We start from the raw sequence: 17,302 nt of genomic DNA on the forward strand, positions 1-17,302 counted from the left end.
ATTATTCAATTTATTTATAGGTACATGTGAAGTTGAAGCCCACTTAAGAAATTTTAGGAATTTAGGGGCATCTGAGTGGCTTAGTTGGTTAAGTATCCAACTCTTGATTTCAGCTTGGATCATGATCTCACAGTTCATGAGTTTGAGCTCTACATCAGGCCCTGCACTGAAAGTGCAGAACCTGCTTGAGACGCTCTCGCTCTCGCTCTCGCTCTCTGGCTCTGCCCCTCCCCTCTCCCTCTCAAGATCACTCTCTCCCTTTCTCTCTCTCTCTGAAAATAAATAAACCTAAAAAAAAGAAATTTCAGGAATTTTTATTTAAGCATAAAAACCTTAGAGGCAAGAAAAGTAAAGAAGGGAAACTTTCAGATGAGATTATTGTTATTATCATTGGTAAACATTTATGAGGCATCATATATATTAAGCATAGAGAAAAAGCTTAAACAAAACTAAGAAGCTTAATTACTGTGTTGAAAAATAAGGGCAACCAGTTCCTTTATTTTAGTCATCTTTACAATTGGCATGTTTCTGCATCTGAATCAATCATTCTACAACCTTTAAAGGTTATTAAACTCCATTAAAATGAAAAATTGGTACACTGCAATCTGCTCATATTGCATACATAGACTGTGACACTAAAGAAATAGCAATTTAACTCAGCAATACTTATTATGACCTGCTAAGCAAAAGCACTGGGCTTGATACTGCAACGGAAGCAAATGATGAAAATACTGTTTTTGCTCTCATGGAGCCTACTTAACATTCTGGGAGAGAAACTAAGACGTACAGTAATGCAATAATAAATATAGAATACATTAGAGAAGTGGTTCTCAAGCTTCAGGGTGCATTGCAGTCATCTAGAGGGCTTGTTTGGAAACAGACGGCAGGGCACCTACCCAGAGTTTCTGACTCAGTAGGTCTGGGCTGGAACCTGAGAATGTACATTTCTAACAAGTATCCAAGTAAAGCTGATGTTACTGGTACAGGGATCACACCTTGAGAATCACTGCAGTAGAGGTTTAAAGACCTCTGGGAGTTCATAGGAGAGAGAACATAATCCTGACCATAAAGTCAGGGAAGCCTTTATAGAGAACTTAAAGTTTGAGCTGAGCCTCGAAAGATGAATATAAGTTTGATGAACAAATACATGAGAGAAGAACATTCTGGCAGAGGAAACAGCTTGAGCAAAACTCCTGGGGAGGAAAATACCTATTTGGGGAATAATGAATAGATAATTTTAAACATAGGTTAGTATTGTAGGTGATGTTTGAAATGTATCTTAAGGCCAGACAGTGGAGGACTTTCATTGCTATGAACCTGAGCTTTATTCAGCAGACAAATGTTTCCCAAACTTGCCTGATCATAAGAAACATATGGATAATATATTAAATATAAAAATTCCTAGACTTTACCTGTTTCAGAATTGACAGGTAGAGGGGACTGGGAATTCTATAGTGTTAACAGGACTTCAGGTTGTTCTTTATTACCAGGCCAATTTTGGAAACACATTGGTAGGTTCACTTCCTAAGTAATCAAAACAAATAGCAAATTAACAGCTTTATCATAGACATGCCCTACTTTGTGCAAGTTTACCTAGAAAGTTAAGTGTAGTAGTCCTGAAGGAGTAGACTGATCTCTTAAAGTAGTCTTGTCCCTGGGTATTCTTTCCATGGGTGAATAACTACGGTTTTCATTTTGTAACTTAAGGTTTAAATATATTTCGATGAACCACACAACAGAGCTTTACACAAAAATCTTTGTTGGGTTCAATTTTTTGAACTTTTTTTTTCCAGTTAGATCGTTAATAGGCTATATTTTTCTTACTTTTACAATGTTGGCATAATGGCACCTACCTTGTAGGTGTAGAACAAGAATTTAATAAGCCACTGCATAGGAAGCTCTTAGTGTAGGGACTGATCCATAATATGTATTTAGTAAGTGGTAGTTAGTTGTTCATACTAAAAAAAAAAAAAGTAACAACAGTGCTTTATTAATTATTTTTTAAAGTTTATTTTTGAAGGAGAGACGGAGTGCAAGTGGGGGAGGGGCAGAGAGGGAAGGAGACACAGAATCCAAAGCAGGCTCCAGGCTCTGAGCTGTCAACACAGAGCCCATTGCAGCCCATGAGCCATGAGACCATGACCTGAGCCAAAGTTGGACACTTTACCGACGGAACCACCTAGGCCCCCCTATTTGGCAGTACTTTAGGCCATTAGGAAGGGGTGAAATAATACAACAGACTGTCCCCAACTTATGTTTAGACTTATATATTTTTTTACTTTATGATGCTGTGAAAGTGGTATGCATTCAATAGAAACCATACTTGGACTGTGAATTTTAATCTTTTCCCAAGGCTAGTGATATGCATAGGGTACTCTGTTGCAGTGCTGAGCAGTGCAAGGAGCTGCATCTTCGAATCAGCTACAGGACCACGAAGATAGACAACCATACACTAACAAAGCATTTTGTACTCATACAACCAAACTGTTTTACTTTCAGTATAGTATTCAATAAAGTATGTGAAATATTCAATACTTTTTTTATAAGATAGGCTTTATGTGAGATGATTTTGTGCAACTGTAGGCTAATGTAATTATTCAGAGCATGTTTAAGATAGGGTAGTCTAAGCTATGATGCCCAATAGGTTGGGCGTATTAGTTTTTCAAAAGATGTTTTATTGGAGCACCTGGGTGGCTCAGTCAGGTAAGCATCTGACTTCAGCTCAGGTCAGGATCTCACGGTTCATGAGTTTGAGCCCCACATCGGGCTGTGTACTGACAGCTCAGAGCCTGGAGCCTGCTTCAGATTCTTTGTCTCTTTCTCTCTCTGCCCTTCCCCTGTTCACGCTCTGTCTCTCTCTAAGAAAAAGTTTTTTTAATGTTTTAATTTTTTTGAGAGAGAGCAAGCAATAAGTCGGGGGGAGGCACAGAGAGAGAGAGAGAGAGAATCCCAAGCAGACTCTGCGCTGTCAGTGGAGCTCCAGTACAGGGCTCGAACCCATGAACTGTGAGATCATGACCTGAGCCAAAATCAGAGTTGACACTAACTCACTGAGACACCCAACACCCCAAATGCATTTCTGACTTAATGATATTTTCAACTTATACTGGGTTTATCAGGATATAACTTATCATAAATGTAAGTCAAGGAAAATCTGCATTCATTTGTCATATTTGAACTGTGGTAAGTTGAATAGGACTTGACAAATAAACTCTGACTTTCCATAGATGAATCATCCATAGAAATTTTCTCCTCGACCTCCCTCCTATATACACTTCCTCATGCTTTCAGGTAGATTGCTCTATCTCTGTCTGGCATTCTTAGTTGTTTTATGGTCAGAGCATATAAATCTATTTTAATATGAACTTAAGTGAAATGTAATTAGAAAATAAATCTGGGACACCTGGGTGCTAAGTTGGTTAAGTTTCTGACTGATTTCCGTTCAGGTTATGATCTCATGATTCGTGAGATTGAGTCCCGTGTCAGGCTCCATACTGACAACGTGGGAACTGCTTAGAATTCTCTCTCTTCTTTTTCTCTGCACTGCCCTCCCCCCATTCATGTGTGCCCGTGCAATCTAAGTAAATAAACACTAAAAAAATAAATCTTCTGCAAATTCTATTATAATGCATTCTAAAACCAAATAGAAATGATTGCTGAATTATTCACAGTTTACTCCTTAGTACAGTCACATAAAGTGTCTTTTTACTTTAACCCCATTTCTAGAAAACACTCTCATCAAGGATAGTAGGGAACTACTCCTTGAGGACCCGTAGCCTAGGCGTTGTATAGGTAATACCTGTGGGATTTTACGTCATATTAGGTGTCGATTTAAAGAACTTATAGGGACACCTAGGTAACTCAGTCGGTTGAGAGTCTGGGTTTGACTCAGCATGAGTTCGAGCCCTGCGAGGGGCTCTGTGCTGACAGCTCAGAGCCTGGAGCCTGCTTTGGATTCTGTGTGTGTGTGTGTCTTTCTCTGCCCTTACCCTGCTCACACTCTGCCTGTCTCTCTCTCTCAAAAATAAATAAACATTTAAAAAAATCTTTTTCAATTTAAGAACTTTTACTTTTGTGGGACTAGAAAAGAAACCAGTGAGGAGAAAGGTCAAAGAGAAGTAAACTAAGCTTAGAATTATGTAAGTAATTTAAGAATTTCAACATGGATTTTAGTTAGTGGAACAAACAAAACAAAAAGAAAGGAAAATGCTGGCACTTCTTTTAGCATGTCAGTTCCTGGCTGCCAGTAGTTAAAGGCATTGCCACTCAATGTCTGAACCGAGAAACAGTAATAGGGAGAAACTCCTTGGAGCTGGCGTTTGACGTTCCCAGGTCTCTATCCAGAACTTTTGAAACAGAATCTGAATTTTAACAAGATCCCAGGTTGATTACTGCATGTTAAAGTGTGAGAAGCATTTATTTAAGGTGGAAATGAAAGAAAAGGAGGCAAAGCAGAATTTTAAGAGAATCCATTCCAGAAGACAAGTATAAGAGTAATGATGATTAGTTGGTTTTCTGCACGTATATTTCCTATTTTAAATGTAATATGGTGATATCACTCTTGTTTAATTGCCTTTCAGTATAGGTTGTTTTCTTCACCAACTGTGTAAATTATCTTTATAATTCCCTTGCATCAACTGGGTATTTTTTTTATGTAGCTTGAGAGGCACTTAGATGCTCTATAGAGTTTTGTTTTAATTAACATAATAAAAGCCGATAATTCAAAAAAGCAATCTTTGTTTGCTTATTTTCACATTTCAATTCGGAAACCTTTCCCTAAACTAACATATGCCTTAAAACTCCTTATATACTTGAGCAAAACAGAATGAAACAAACACAACAACAAAAAAACCCAAGCCCCATAATATTCTGAAAGATTTAGAAAAATGTGCGTAAACCTGTGCTCACATATGTTGCAACTATAATTTTTTTTATCAAAAAAGGAATGAAAATTCAGCCGATATTAGCATTTTGCCTATTGAAGCACATAATCTTATGACAGTAGGTGGCTTCAATCCTTTAGAAAGTACACACACAATAGTCATTCTGAGGTTTGTTTCTGTATTAATCAGTTTGGAAATGTAAACCTTTTACCATTTAGAAACTTAAAAAGAGTTAAATCTAAATGAATTTTACTACAGTATTTTTTTCTCATTTCAAGTTTATTAAAACTTTAGCAGTACAAATTATTCAGATTGCAAGTTATCAAAGATCAACTCAAATGAAGTCCACATTAAAAAAAAAAAAAAAAAAGGACAAACATAAAACAACCCAAAAACAATGAAAAGAGGATCACAACACCAAGGAGATTTATCAGCAAGTCTCTACAATGTAAATTTGAGACCAAATGGAAATGAACTTTCCACAACTCCCTCATCCACTTTTGTCTTCAGCTCTTCTAGGGCTGGACTCATAATCAAATTTTTTATAGTCAAATTTTTAATTTTCATCATATACGTGGTCATTTCCTTGACCCTTTGGTTTTTGGTTTTACTTTTCCATTGAGGATGTGGGCTTCTCATGGTCCTTATTCTTCAGTGTGAAGAACTGTAATTCTTTGTCCTACTTAGTTCTCATTTTGAGAATGACTGATCTCTGTCAGCCTTTCCCCCCTGTTATTTGAGCTGTTTGGATATTTTTAAGAGTATATTCTCATTGGGGCACCTGGTTGGCTCAGTAGATTGAGAGTCAGACTTCGGCTCAGGTCATGATCTCACTGTACTGTTCATGAGTTTGAGCCCCGCATTGAGCCCCACATTGGGCCCTGTGCTGGCAGCTAGGAGCCTGAAGCTTGCTTCAGATTCTCTCTCTCTCTCTCTCTCTTTCTCTCCCCCCCCCCCCGTCTCTCTCTCCCTTTCTCAAAAATAAGCAAAAATATATATATATTCTTTTCTCACCTTCAGAATTTTCTTTCCAGCATGAACTTTCTTGGTTTCTGTATTTTTTGTTTCTGCTTTGATTTTCTTCTCTCTCTGAGTTCCATAAATCTCTCCTCCTTCCCCTCGTATCTTTTTTTCTTGATGTTCCTCTTCTCTGTCTGCTTTATGACCTTCTCCTCTTGTGCCCGTTCTGTATCTGTGGGGCTCCTTGCTTCTGCTGCTAGTTCTATCAGGGCTTCTACATTGCTCCCCTCCTCTCCAGCCCTACTGCTTCTTTCTCTTATTCTACCATTGTAACTGGTTTGTTTGTTTTCCATTTGGGGATGCTTTATTTTATAGTCTCACCTATATACCATTTTCTCCTCTGACAACCACAGCACTTTAAAGATACTGTATAAATGTTTCTCATGATACCCCTTTGATGTTGGGGTCAGAGAAAAGAACCTCACAAGTGACAAATTTGAGTTGATTCTCCAGATCACATGTTTCTTAAATGATTAAGATGTGGCATCTGGTTTATAAGTCTTCTTGTAGCTGGTAGAATTATTTTTTGTTGAAAAAAATGGGACCATTTTATTGTATTTCAACCTCACCTGAACTATGGAAAAAGAAGAGAAGAAATGCTCTTTCTTTTCTTTTTTAGAATCCTGCTGGGTACCCTGCCTCCTGTGTGTTTGTTGGTGAGCCCATTCCTTCCTGATGAGAGCCAGGTACTGGGAGGGGGCTGAGGCCCCAAGATGAGTGAGGACCATGCAACTGTTTGCCTTTGGTCGAGTCACGCTCCCTTCTAGACCGTGTGCATCTGTTGTTTGTCCCACTTTTATTATGATCAAGTTCAAGTGCTCTTTGATTTCTGTTTAAACTTCTCTTTAATTTTACCTCTTTCCTGATCTTTTCCTTTAGACTTCGACTTTTTCTTTAATATTCTCATGATCCCTTACTTTATTCCTTGACCCCATTTTCTTTTCTTCATGTCCGTTATACTTTGTATTATGCTTTTTTCTCTTCTTAAGTCTGACTTCTCTTTGCTCTTACTCTTTTAGATTTGGCCTTTTCACCTTGTTTTTATGTTATTTTTTTTTTATGAATTTCTTCCAGTGTCTCTCTCTTTGCTGTTAGATTTATGGTCTTTAACTTTCTTTTCCCATTTACTTTTTGTTTGGACTCTTGGACACATGCCTATGGTCAGTTATATTTTTCTCTTCTACTCTGGCTAGGCTTCTTTTGATTTTCTTTTGTTTCAGTTTTAGTTAACTCACCCTTAAGCTCCTTTGATTCATCTCTCACCACTGGATATTCTCATTCTTTGAGCTTTCTGACTTGCATCCACTGTGAAGTAGTCTCACTACGTCTGAAAGGATCCCTTGAACTGGCCCTGGAAGGACTTCAATAATGCTTGGGTTCTATTCCTCTAATTTCTTTGCCAGACCTAGTAACTGAGAGTCTCCTATGGGATGAAGCAGGATGGAAGTTAGGTAGATTCTCTCTCACTTTCTCTCTCTCTCACTCTCTCGTTCTTTCCTTTCTTTCTTTGTCATCAGCTTTAGGAGCGCTTTTTCTAACTAAGAGTCAATTTTCAGGTATAGGAAGGAGGGAACTCTTCTGGATAAACAGTACACTTGTGTTATGCTTTAAGATGTTCAGCCTCACTTTCACTAGATGTGGTTTTCTTGCTTTTCGTGTGTGTATGTGTATGTGGATCTGGGAGTTTTTCCTATGTTTCTTTTTTCTTTTTAAAGAAAATTTAAGAGAAATTTAAAATTTTCTCTTCAGAACTACTTTTAGAATCAGAATAGGACTGATAATCTCTTGAGCTATATGAGTTACTGGATGGGGAAGGAGGAGGAGGATTTATGTCTTTTTTTCTTTCTTAACTTTAGTTTGGGAATTAGCCCTCCACAACTGAGTATCTACCTCAGCAAATGGTTTGCTCACTGCATCTGTTTTCTGGTTTTCTCTTTCATATAACTTCTTGAAGAGAAGTCATTTACCCCCAAAACAACATGATACCCATCTAAATGAGAACCTGGTATTGTTATTATGAAGAACTATGAGCTTCTTCTATCCTTCCCTCTGTCACTGATAAAAAGAGATTCTCTCTTGTGTTTAACAGAGAAACTCTCATCTTCAAAATATTTTTCATTTTCTTCACTGAAGTCACCACCTGAACCATAAAATCTTTGACAACACTGTGAAAAACAAAACTCTTATAGTGGCTCCTGAGTGAATTTCCCTGACCCCTTCTCATTTGTAAAAGACAATGATATTCATCCCATGTTTGGGGGAACACATCAGAAAAAAATTCAAAGACAACTTGTCCAGCAGGTTGATTGATAATGGCAATGTCAGAAAAACTCATAAACCATTGAGGATGTTGAATCATTGTTCCAATGGCTCCAATACTTAAATCTTTAAATAGAGAGAATTCAAGGACAAACTGATCCATTCAAGGACAACTAATACAATCCTTTTGCTCCTGCTCTGGTACACTCTCCTCTCCCTGGGATCCTGTCCTTTAACGTGCTTTGGAACTACCACTGCCCAGAAAAGGCACTAAAGCCCACTACTACATTTTTATTGACTAATTCACCACAAAAGTTTTTATTTTACTTTTAAAATTAATATTTTCTTTCCATTGTTATCTGATACATTTTTAAATAAGGGAAATAATCGAATGGTACAATTAAAAAAAAAACCCTTAGATTCTAATTCAAAATTTCAACTTACAGGACTAGAAAACAGCCCACCAAAGTACTAAATTGCTCGCTTATAGTTTCTCAGCTAATCCTTGGCAGAACCAGAATTAAACCCAGGTTCATATCATACTTTTCCTATTTTAATTCCTATTATTAAGCAATGAGGTTATACTTCATATTTACTTTTGTAAACTTTGTATCTTTCATTGTAAATGTAAAATGTACTTCACTCTCTTCTTCCTTAAATGTATTGAGGAATTCTCTTCTAGCTATGAACCAAAATAGTTCAATTCTAAATACAATTTAGAAGTTATATATTGCTATACTTATAGTTTTGAAATATTGCCCACATATTAATTTTAGTATATGGTATATGTAAGTTAGAATGGTCTTACTCTGCATTACTATTTGAAAATCACCAAATATCTTATGGTTCTTTCATTGAATATAGTGATTGAAGAGCTGTTTTATACTACCTATGTTGAGAAGATGAATATGAGCAGGTCGTGTTTAAGGGGCCTATAGATGATCCAGGGAACAATAATCAAAATGCAACAAAAACATAGCTCAATCCTATGAACCGTAAGATCATGACCTGAGCTGGGATCAAGAGTCGGATGCTTAACCCAGGCTTCCCTAAAGTTATCAATGTTTTTTAAAAAATTAATATCATCACCATCAACTTACATTACCAACAAATGTTTTCTAGACTCTACAAAAGATTTATAGTGTCTGGACTTCCTATGGAGGTAACATGCAGACATAGTCAAATCTATGAAAAGGAAGGCTACACATTCTTTTGGATGGTGGATTGTAAAAAGTTAGAGAATGAGGTGACTTTGGAAAGGAACACAAGAGATCATGGAGAGAACAGATTGACAGGCAGATTCTGGAAGGAGAGGGGATAAAGGGACTGAAGAAACAAGTGATGGGCATCCAAGAGACTGGAATCAGGGTCATTTAATTGCATGTAAGGTATGTAATTAAAATGCAATTTGGGCTGAAAGAAAATTACAAAATCGAGCACTTATCAACAGTGTATAAAGTAACCCATGTTTTCAATGAGAGAAAAATATTTTAGTTGGAAGACTTCTTCATTATGGGAAGTTAAAGTATTTAAAATTTAAATTAGTTTTAGATGAGAATGATAAAACATATTTCCTTTCTTACTTTAATGTATTGTTGAGGTATTGACCAATGTTGTTGGTTGTTTTTATTTTGTTTTGTTTTTCTTTTTTCCCTGTAGTCTCCTTCATCAAGGCAGCTAAGCTATAAAATAGATGTTCCTCACGGAAGGGTTATCAAATGCTTGAGTTTTAAAATTTCAAACCTAAGATCCAGACTTGAGATAAAAGAAATTGAAAAATTCCTGATGGGTCAAAACCTGTTTTTTCTGTCCCCAAGACTGAAGATTCTTTAGACTTGGAGAAAAGGAGAGAAGTCAGTGGAAAAGAAAACAGCTTAGATTCTGGGTCCCTAATAGAAGATCTGGGCTTATATTTCCCTTGGATTTATTCTAATGTCATGTGCGGTAAGATTTGGGGAAAAATATAATACTCCTCTCTGCATAATTTTAGTAATTTAAGAGCAGAAGGAATGTCCCTGTTTCTGTGTACTTTGAAGGTGGCAAGACCTCAGAGCTCTCCCTCACTCCCCCATCCCGATGGCACAGGAGCAATATGGTAGAGATGGTGGCGTGGTAGGTTAGTGTTAAAAAGGGAGACTGGGGTAGCCTCATAGTGTCCCTGTGGGCAAGTAGAGCAGCAGAAACATTTCCCATGAGCCAAAGGCTACTATGGGGACAAGATAGGGCCTTGTGGTGCTATATTCCTTTTCTCACTCTCCCAAAATTCACAGAAACTAGTGTCCAACACAAGCAGTACACAGCTGTAAGCTTTGTGGACTGTCAATCAGGACAGGATGCATGCCTCATCAGATAGTAGCACAGAGAGGATGACAACTAACCACAGGTGTTGGTCCCCCAGGTTATACATGTAATCCCAGCATAAGGGGAGAGGAGACCATATTGATGGAGATTGCTTCTCCAACACCTAGTGGAATGACAGTTTGCAATAGAAACTAAAACTTGACGTTTCTTGCATACTTGAGCTCACGAACTGAAACTTGGACCCACTGTATTATTGCTATAGTTTTGTGAAAGAAGTCTCATTTTGTAATATCATTAGTAACAAGTAACATCATTAGATTCAATATGATCTATCAAAAACATTATGACGTACTAATGTCAACTTGTGTAGAAACTCAGATCTGAATCTCAGTCGTCAGGTAGATTTTCCCCAAGTGTTAAACATATCTTCTCTTTAAAAAACAAAACAAAACAAAACAAAACAAAACAAAACAAAACAACAACAACAAGAAAACAACTTTCTACCATATCTACTACCAGTTCTAGGTAATATTACTGAGTATATGTCCTGGACTTCGTCCTAAGCCCCATGGATGGCATATTCAATCCTCTCAGTAGTCCTATGAGGTAATTACGCTCATTTTGTATGAATTTTATACATGTAAAAGCTAAATAACTTGCCAAAGGTTGCAAAGCTTGAACTTTATGTGATTTGAGAAGGCTTTGCATAATCATTTTGCTGTTCTGTCTAGAATGAAATACTGAAATACTACATCTTTAAAGTTACATCCAATCATCAAAATCAGTGTTTTTCCCATTCTTCCAAGTTTTCCTGTTGGAGAATTTAAGGAAAATTCAAGGAGGCTCTTAGTCAAGACACATTCTACAGTCTCTGTCTCTGGTTTCCAGAGAAACAACACTACTATGACCTTCTCTGTAGATGTTCTGATCACTGAGCTGAGCCTTTTCCCTTTGCAGGTCACCTATCGACACAAATAGACCTCTCTTCTCCCCATTTGGCTCTGAAACTTCAGGTCTCTATTTTGTTTTTTAGTTTTTACACTTAAGCTACTGTACTTTAGTTTGCTTTTCTGACCTGCCTCTCCCAGGGCTGTTTATCTTCCCTAGATCAATGACTTCATTCCGAAACCCAATATTTTGAAAAGAGAGAGGAAAAAAGGAGGCCCTGTTTTTAACAAAATACTCTTGAAAAGGGCAACTTGGGTTTGTTGTTGTTGTTATTGTCGTTGCCGTGCTGTGTTATAAAACATCCCTGCTGCTATCAGTGAAAACTAGCCTATATAAGAAAGAGAGGAAACACAGCTCTTTGTGACCTTTTCTGGGATGGTAGTACTTCAGTCGTATCTGCTTGGAATATAATTCTCATCTTGCTATTTTTCCCCATAATATATAGTTACATGTGATATTTTTTCCACACCTCTCATTTAGGAACATGTTGTTTTGAAGAAAACTTTGAAAGTTAAACACAAACCTTTACTGAGAGTATTTGATTATATATCTTATAAAAATATGACTGAATAAAGTTGCCTTTGAAGTTCTATTTTTATCTTTAAATTAAACTTTAAAGAAAGAAAAGGGATTAGCAGTTATTATTAGATTTTTATGTTAAAAATTATGAACTTTCAATATATAAATTTCAGGCTTTTCCCAATAGGCTTTATTACTTCTTCTGATTGTCTTTTCATTTTCTTGTGCTGTCCATCAACCAACTGTTTCCTATGCTTTTGGGATTTTCTTCAATTTCTATTTGCATTACAATATCATATTTTAAATGATTTTAATTTCATTTTTAATATATAGTGAGAACACACTGTAATAAGTTCATTTCACTACTTTTTGATTTCAAAATAACTTTGTCTTTTGAAATTTCTGCCTCCTAAAATAAGTCAAGCATTTCAGAGACTTCATAGAAAGAAACATTCCTTTTCTCTTTAAATTTTCTATATTTATAGAAAAGAGTTCCATGTGTCTAAGCACTTTTATAAAGTAGAGGTGTTTAGTAACATAGAATGTCCAGGGTAATAAATATTTCTCCATTGGGGCATTTCTATTGACAAAATTATGTAAAGCTTCATTCTCTAATGTTAGAAGAAAGATTATTTTTTTCTTTTCTTTCTTAATAATAAAAAGAGCTTTATTAGATCTTTTCTGATTATGAAAGCCCATGCTTATTTACAATAACTATACTATAAAAATGATTCAGCAGATACATGCAATAGACTTGTATACATAGCAACATAGATCTGAAACACATAGTACTAGGTGGAAAATGTAAGAAATAGGATGAAATACCATCTCAGTAAATTTAAAATATCTGTACAAAAAATATTTTTTAGGACTATACACACAAAGTAAAAGATTTATATTAAATGCATTAGAATAGAAGTTAGTGGGGGGTGATTTGCGTGATCTAAGTAGGAGATGGGGATATAAGATAGTAAAAGAAAACATTTCAGATAATTTGGAAGCACAGAGAATTTTAAATCACCCTCAGTCCCACTACTTGGTAATATTACGGTGCTTATTTTGGAATATAGCCATCCAGCAAACACACACATACACATGCACGCACACACACATTTTGAAGTGGGATTATAATCTGCTTTTAATTTTAGTTTCATTAAATAGTATAAATCTGTTGATATAAATAATTTATAACGCAGGTGCATAACCTAGTCACTGTCTACCCTATAGATGTATATTTAGGGTTTTCCAGTTTTTAATGCCTACTGTTACAGTTAGCATCTTATACATATATCTTTATCTACTTCCCTTTTACTAGAAATGCCCATTTAAATTCTTGAAACAAACTGTCAAACTGCTTTCCAGAAATACCATTTTCACATTTATAATATGAAACTTTCTGATTCTCACAAGGTTTTAAAGCTAAAAACACTTGTAAAACAAATAGCAACAAAATTATCTCCATATTCCAGGCCATCCAAATGTCCAGATCTCAGCAATAGAATTAATTTGCTCACAGAGTCCTTTCTGTTCAGTGGGGGGTCGAACACTACAAACCATGTTAATATCATTACATAGCTGACTATTTAGCACTGCCTTGGTCTGACTTCTATATCAGGGACTGAGTGAACTATAAGAGAAAAGCAGAAAAGATACAGATTCACTGAAGCAATACATCAACTTTTTTGCACCTGTCTTGAAGTCAAAAGTTAAAGCCTTTAATTACTGATAGTGGGATCTATATTCTAAGTAGTTGTGAGTTGTCAGTTTTTCAACTTCATTCCTAAAGTGACTTTTATTATTTTTGAAGGTTCTAGCCTCGTTGGCCCCAGTCAAATCTGTTTTCAAATATAGCCTCCCAATCAGACAGCAATTCCAGCTTAGTGGGTGGGCAGAGCTGGGCTGCGGGCAAAGTCGTGTGGCAAGGCCTTAAGCCAGTCACTAAACTTGTCTATTTCCTCCCGGTATTACACAGAGGTAAGAACACCCATCGGGCTGCATCTCCAGTATCTAGAGCAAATATTTCAACAAGTATTTGTTCATTCACTCAAGGTAACAGCAATAACAAAAGTGAAATGTCTGGAACCTAGAAAATACTCATTAAGTGGTAGCTGTTGTCATATTAAGATAAAATAAAGGGATGTTATTGAGGGGGAGAAGCAGAAAGCAAAGAATTTCAGATAGTCTGGATCGCTGGCGAGAGTCCAAGATTAGGTGCTAGGGCCACTGTGAGTTTGGAAATGTGGAAATTACTATTGACAATTTGGAAGAAGAAAAGGAGTTGCTCTGAGTTAGGCTCAGCATTCAGGGTTACCAGCAGCCCGCCCAAATGGAAAATACCTACGTGACTTTTCACAAGGTGTGAATGTGAATAATCAACTCATCAAGATAAAGTCTTTAAGCTGCTTCTACCTGATATCATTGCTATACCCAAAGCCATATTGCAGAAAGATTTGCTAAATGCATGTTTTCTTAATGCTACTATGCAGCAGGAATTTAAGTTATAATCTCTTTTCAAGGCATATCTTTATTAAAGGGGAATTATTCAAAGCCATCTGAGTGGCAATTACTATATAAAGGCTAATTGACCTAATTAATCTAATGTGGGTCAATGGCTCTACACTACCCAAAGAACATTTTCAAATGAAAGGGGGGAAAAAAGGAACTCCAAAAGGAATTTCTTTAAGTGAACATCCTTAAATTTAGTGAGTCTGATTTATTTCTTGCACACAGATATTATATTGCTGCATATTATATTGCTGGAGTGGCTGAGCTGGGATAAAAAGAGATAGACTAATTCTCTGAGGATCCTGAGGAATATTCTGTTCGTCACTCAGGGGAAAGCACTATATAAATTACATTATAACAATACTGCCTCTTTCTGATAATGTAGCACTGAAAGAAGAATTCAACATGACAAGAAGTCAAATTTACTATCATACTGTTTTGATTCTCTTGGTGATGTGATAAAGTGCATGCTGATACCTGCTTTTTATTTGATTAACTTCAGCTCCTTTGAATGCCAGCTTGTTCCATTTGAAGTACTGGCTGCTAAATGTAAACTGGGACTGATAATATCTGGGCCCTACGACTGAGGAAAGAATGTATGACACACGCCCGTGGCAGACAAAATAAAGCCTCCCAACATGGTCACATTTCATTCCCCCAAATTTGCAACTGTGTCACATTACATGGCAAAAGGGACTTTGCACATGTGAAGTTAAGGATCTTAAGATGGAGAGAATATCCTGGGTCATCTAGGTGGGTCCAGTGTACTCACGAGGCTTCCTATAAAAAAAAGAAGGAAGCCAGAGAGTCAGAGAAAGAGATGTAAGGATGGAAGCAAGGCCAGAGAGACAGAAAGAGAAAGAGACAGGGAGATGGGTTTGAACATGTTACACTGCTAGCTTCGATGATGGAGAAAAAGGCCACGAGTCACGGCAGGCAGGCAGCTTCCGGAAAAATCTAGGAAATGGATTCTTCCCTAGAGCCTCCAGAAGAAATGTAGCTCTGGATTTGAAAATCAGGCAACCTTGCTTTTAGCCCAGTGACATTAATTTTTGGACCTCTGACCTCTAGAATTATGAGTAATAAGCTTGTGTTGTTTTAAGCCACAGGGTAGGGGGTAATTTGTTATGGTAGTAAGAGAAACTAACGTGCCACCTTTGGGCCTGTGGCACAGAGCTACACTGATGTCATTTTCATTGGATTGAAATGGCTTTCCCAAACTGTATGTATAATCTGAGACAGAGCTCAGGCAGACCAGGGAAGCACACAGTCGATACTCTTATTTTGCCTTTCATTTATCACAAGCTCACTTTGTTCCTATTTATTCTGAGCCCTTTTAGAGAAATACAGTGTTAGCGAGGGTTCCTAAGTGTGGAAAGAAATTCATGAGTTAATTCCCCTTTCCTCAGGTTTTAAACCCCAAAGACAAATGTTTTCTAAAATGACTTTCAACTATAAACAATGTCTTTTAATCAACTTGCCCTCTGTTCTGGCCAAAACCTTTAGAAAGTAGTTAAGCATCTTCACTGGGAGTTGCTGGCCCTGGACATGGCCTTGGGCTAATGGGGTAGAATGGGTAGGAGCTTTGGGCAGCTGATCAAAATCTTACATGGGGTCAAGGAATTTTAAAAAATGATAAATGGGGGACACGGGTGGCTCAGTCAGTTAAGTGTCCAACTCTTGATCTCAGCTCAGGTCTTCATCTCAGGTTTGTGAGATTCAAGCCCCATGTTGGGCTCTACTCTGGATGTGGAGCCTATTTTTAATAAATGATAATATATACAGCCACTGCGCTAAGGAACACTTGCACCCATTAAATTACATGTCATTATCCTATTGTCCCATGCTCACTCTCCTTACTTTCAACTGAGGAAAATAAAGCTGAAGAAATGGCAACGCCCCACTGTCACCGATAGCAGGCTTACTGCAGGACTGGGCTGTTAGCCACATTAGAACTTCCCTGGAAAACTCTCGCAACGCTTGGAAAGTTTCCTATAATCAGAGTCATGGCAGATTTGTTGTTTCCTTGATGTTCTGAGTATGCCAGCTCAGCAAATTCCTGAGAATGTGGGCAGAGTTTGCAAGAGGAAAGGTACATACCACATACAACACCAAACGAAGTTCTGTTGTCAAATACAGTCCGAGACCGGACAGGTTGTGCAGTGCAAGCTTGGCTTTTTCTGAAGCACACTAGTTCTCATGGGCCTGATGGAAAGGCCTGCTAACTGACGGCGTGACCCACTAGAGATGGTGCTGGGGCGGCTCAAGCCTTAGAAGAAGGCTCATGTTCAGAAGCAGATAAAAATGCCAAAGAAAATGAAAAATGTAGAGCAGGAGGAATTCTGGGAAGGGAAAAGCCCCAGCTTGAAAATAATGATGCTAAGTTAACACATAAGAACAATGAGGAAAAGAACTTTTCCACTCTATTTAACCATATTTTTGTTTCTGGGTAAGAAGACTAGAAGGTTGACTGGAAAGGGTGGAACACATGTTATCAAAGAGCAGTGGAACCTCAACTTGTCCAGGATTCCACATCTGAACCATTGCTGCCCAAAGGAAGGTGATACAATAGATTGAGAAAATAGACCTTGGGGTTGGATACACCTAGCGTCTACTTTATTCTCCTGGTAAATTACTCAACAGTTCCAAATTTCAGCTTCTTCCCCTGTAAATGTGGGATCATACTCTACCTCATAGGGAAGGGGAACAGTTCAGCAGAGCACTTTACCCAGCACCTGGCACATAATAAATACTTGATGCACAGTGGCTACTCATTGTATCATTATTATTTTTTATAAACTGAATAGTTGAAATGACATCAGAAATCTTTAAGAAATTGTGAAGAATAAATATTGTGAATGATCAGT

The 17,302-nt window shown here is 37.2% G+C and overlaps 1 pseudogene; it reads right to left on the minus strand.

Annotated features, from left to right (window-relative positions):
* Positions 1–6,518: 6,518 nt before the first annotated feature.
* On the minus strand, positions 6,519–8,262 carry LOC115297639 (annotated as a pseudogene).
* Positions 8,263–17,302: the final 9,040 nt, after the last annotated feature.

The sequence above is a fragment of the Suricata suricatta genome, chromosome 8 (genome assembly GCF_006229205.1).
Source record: "Suricata suricatta isolate VVHF042 chromosome 8, meerkat_22Aug2017_6uvM2_HiC, whole genome shotgun sequence".
In the NCBI taxonomy this organism is placed as follows: Eukaryota; Metazoa; Chordata; class Mammalia; order Carnivora; family Herpestidae; genus Suricata; species Suricata suricatta.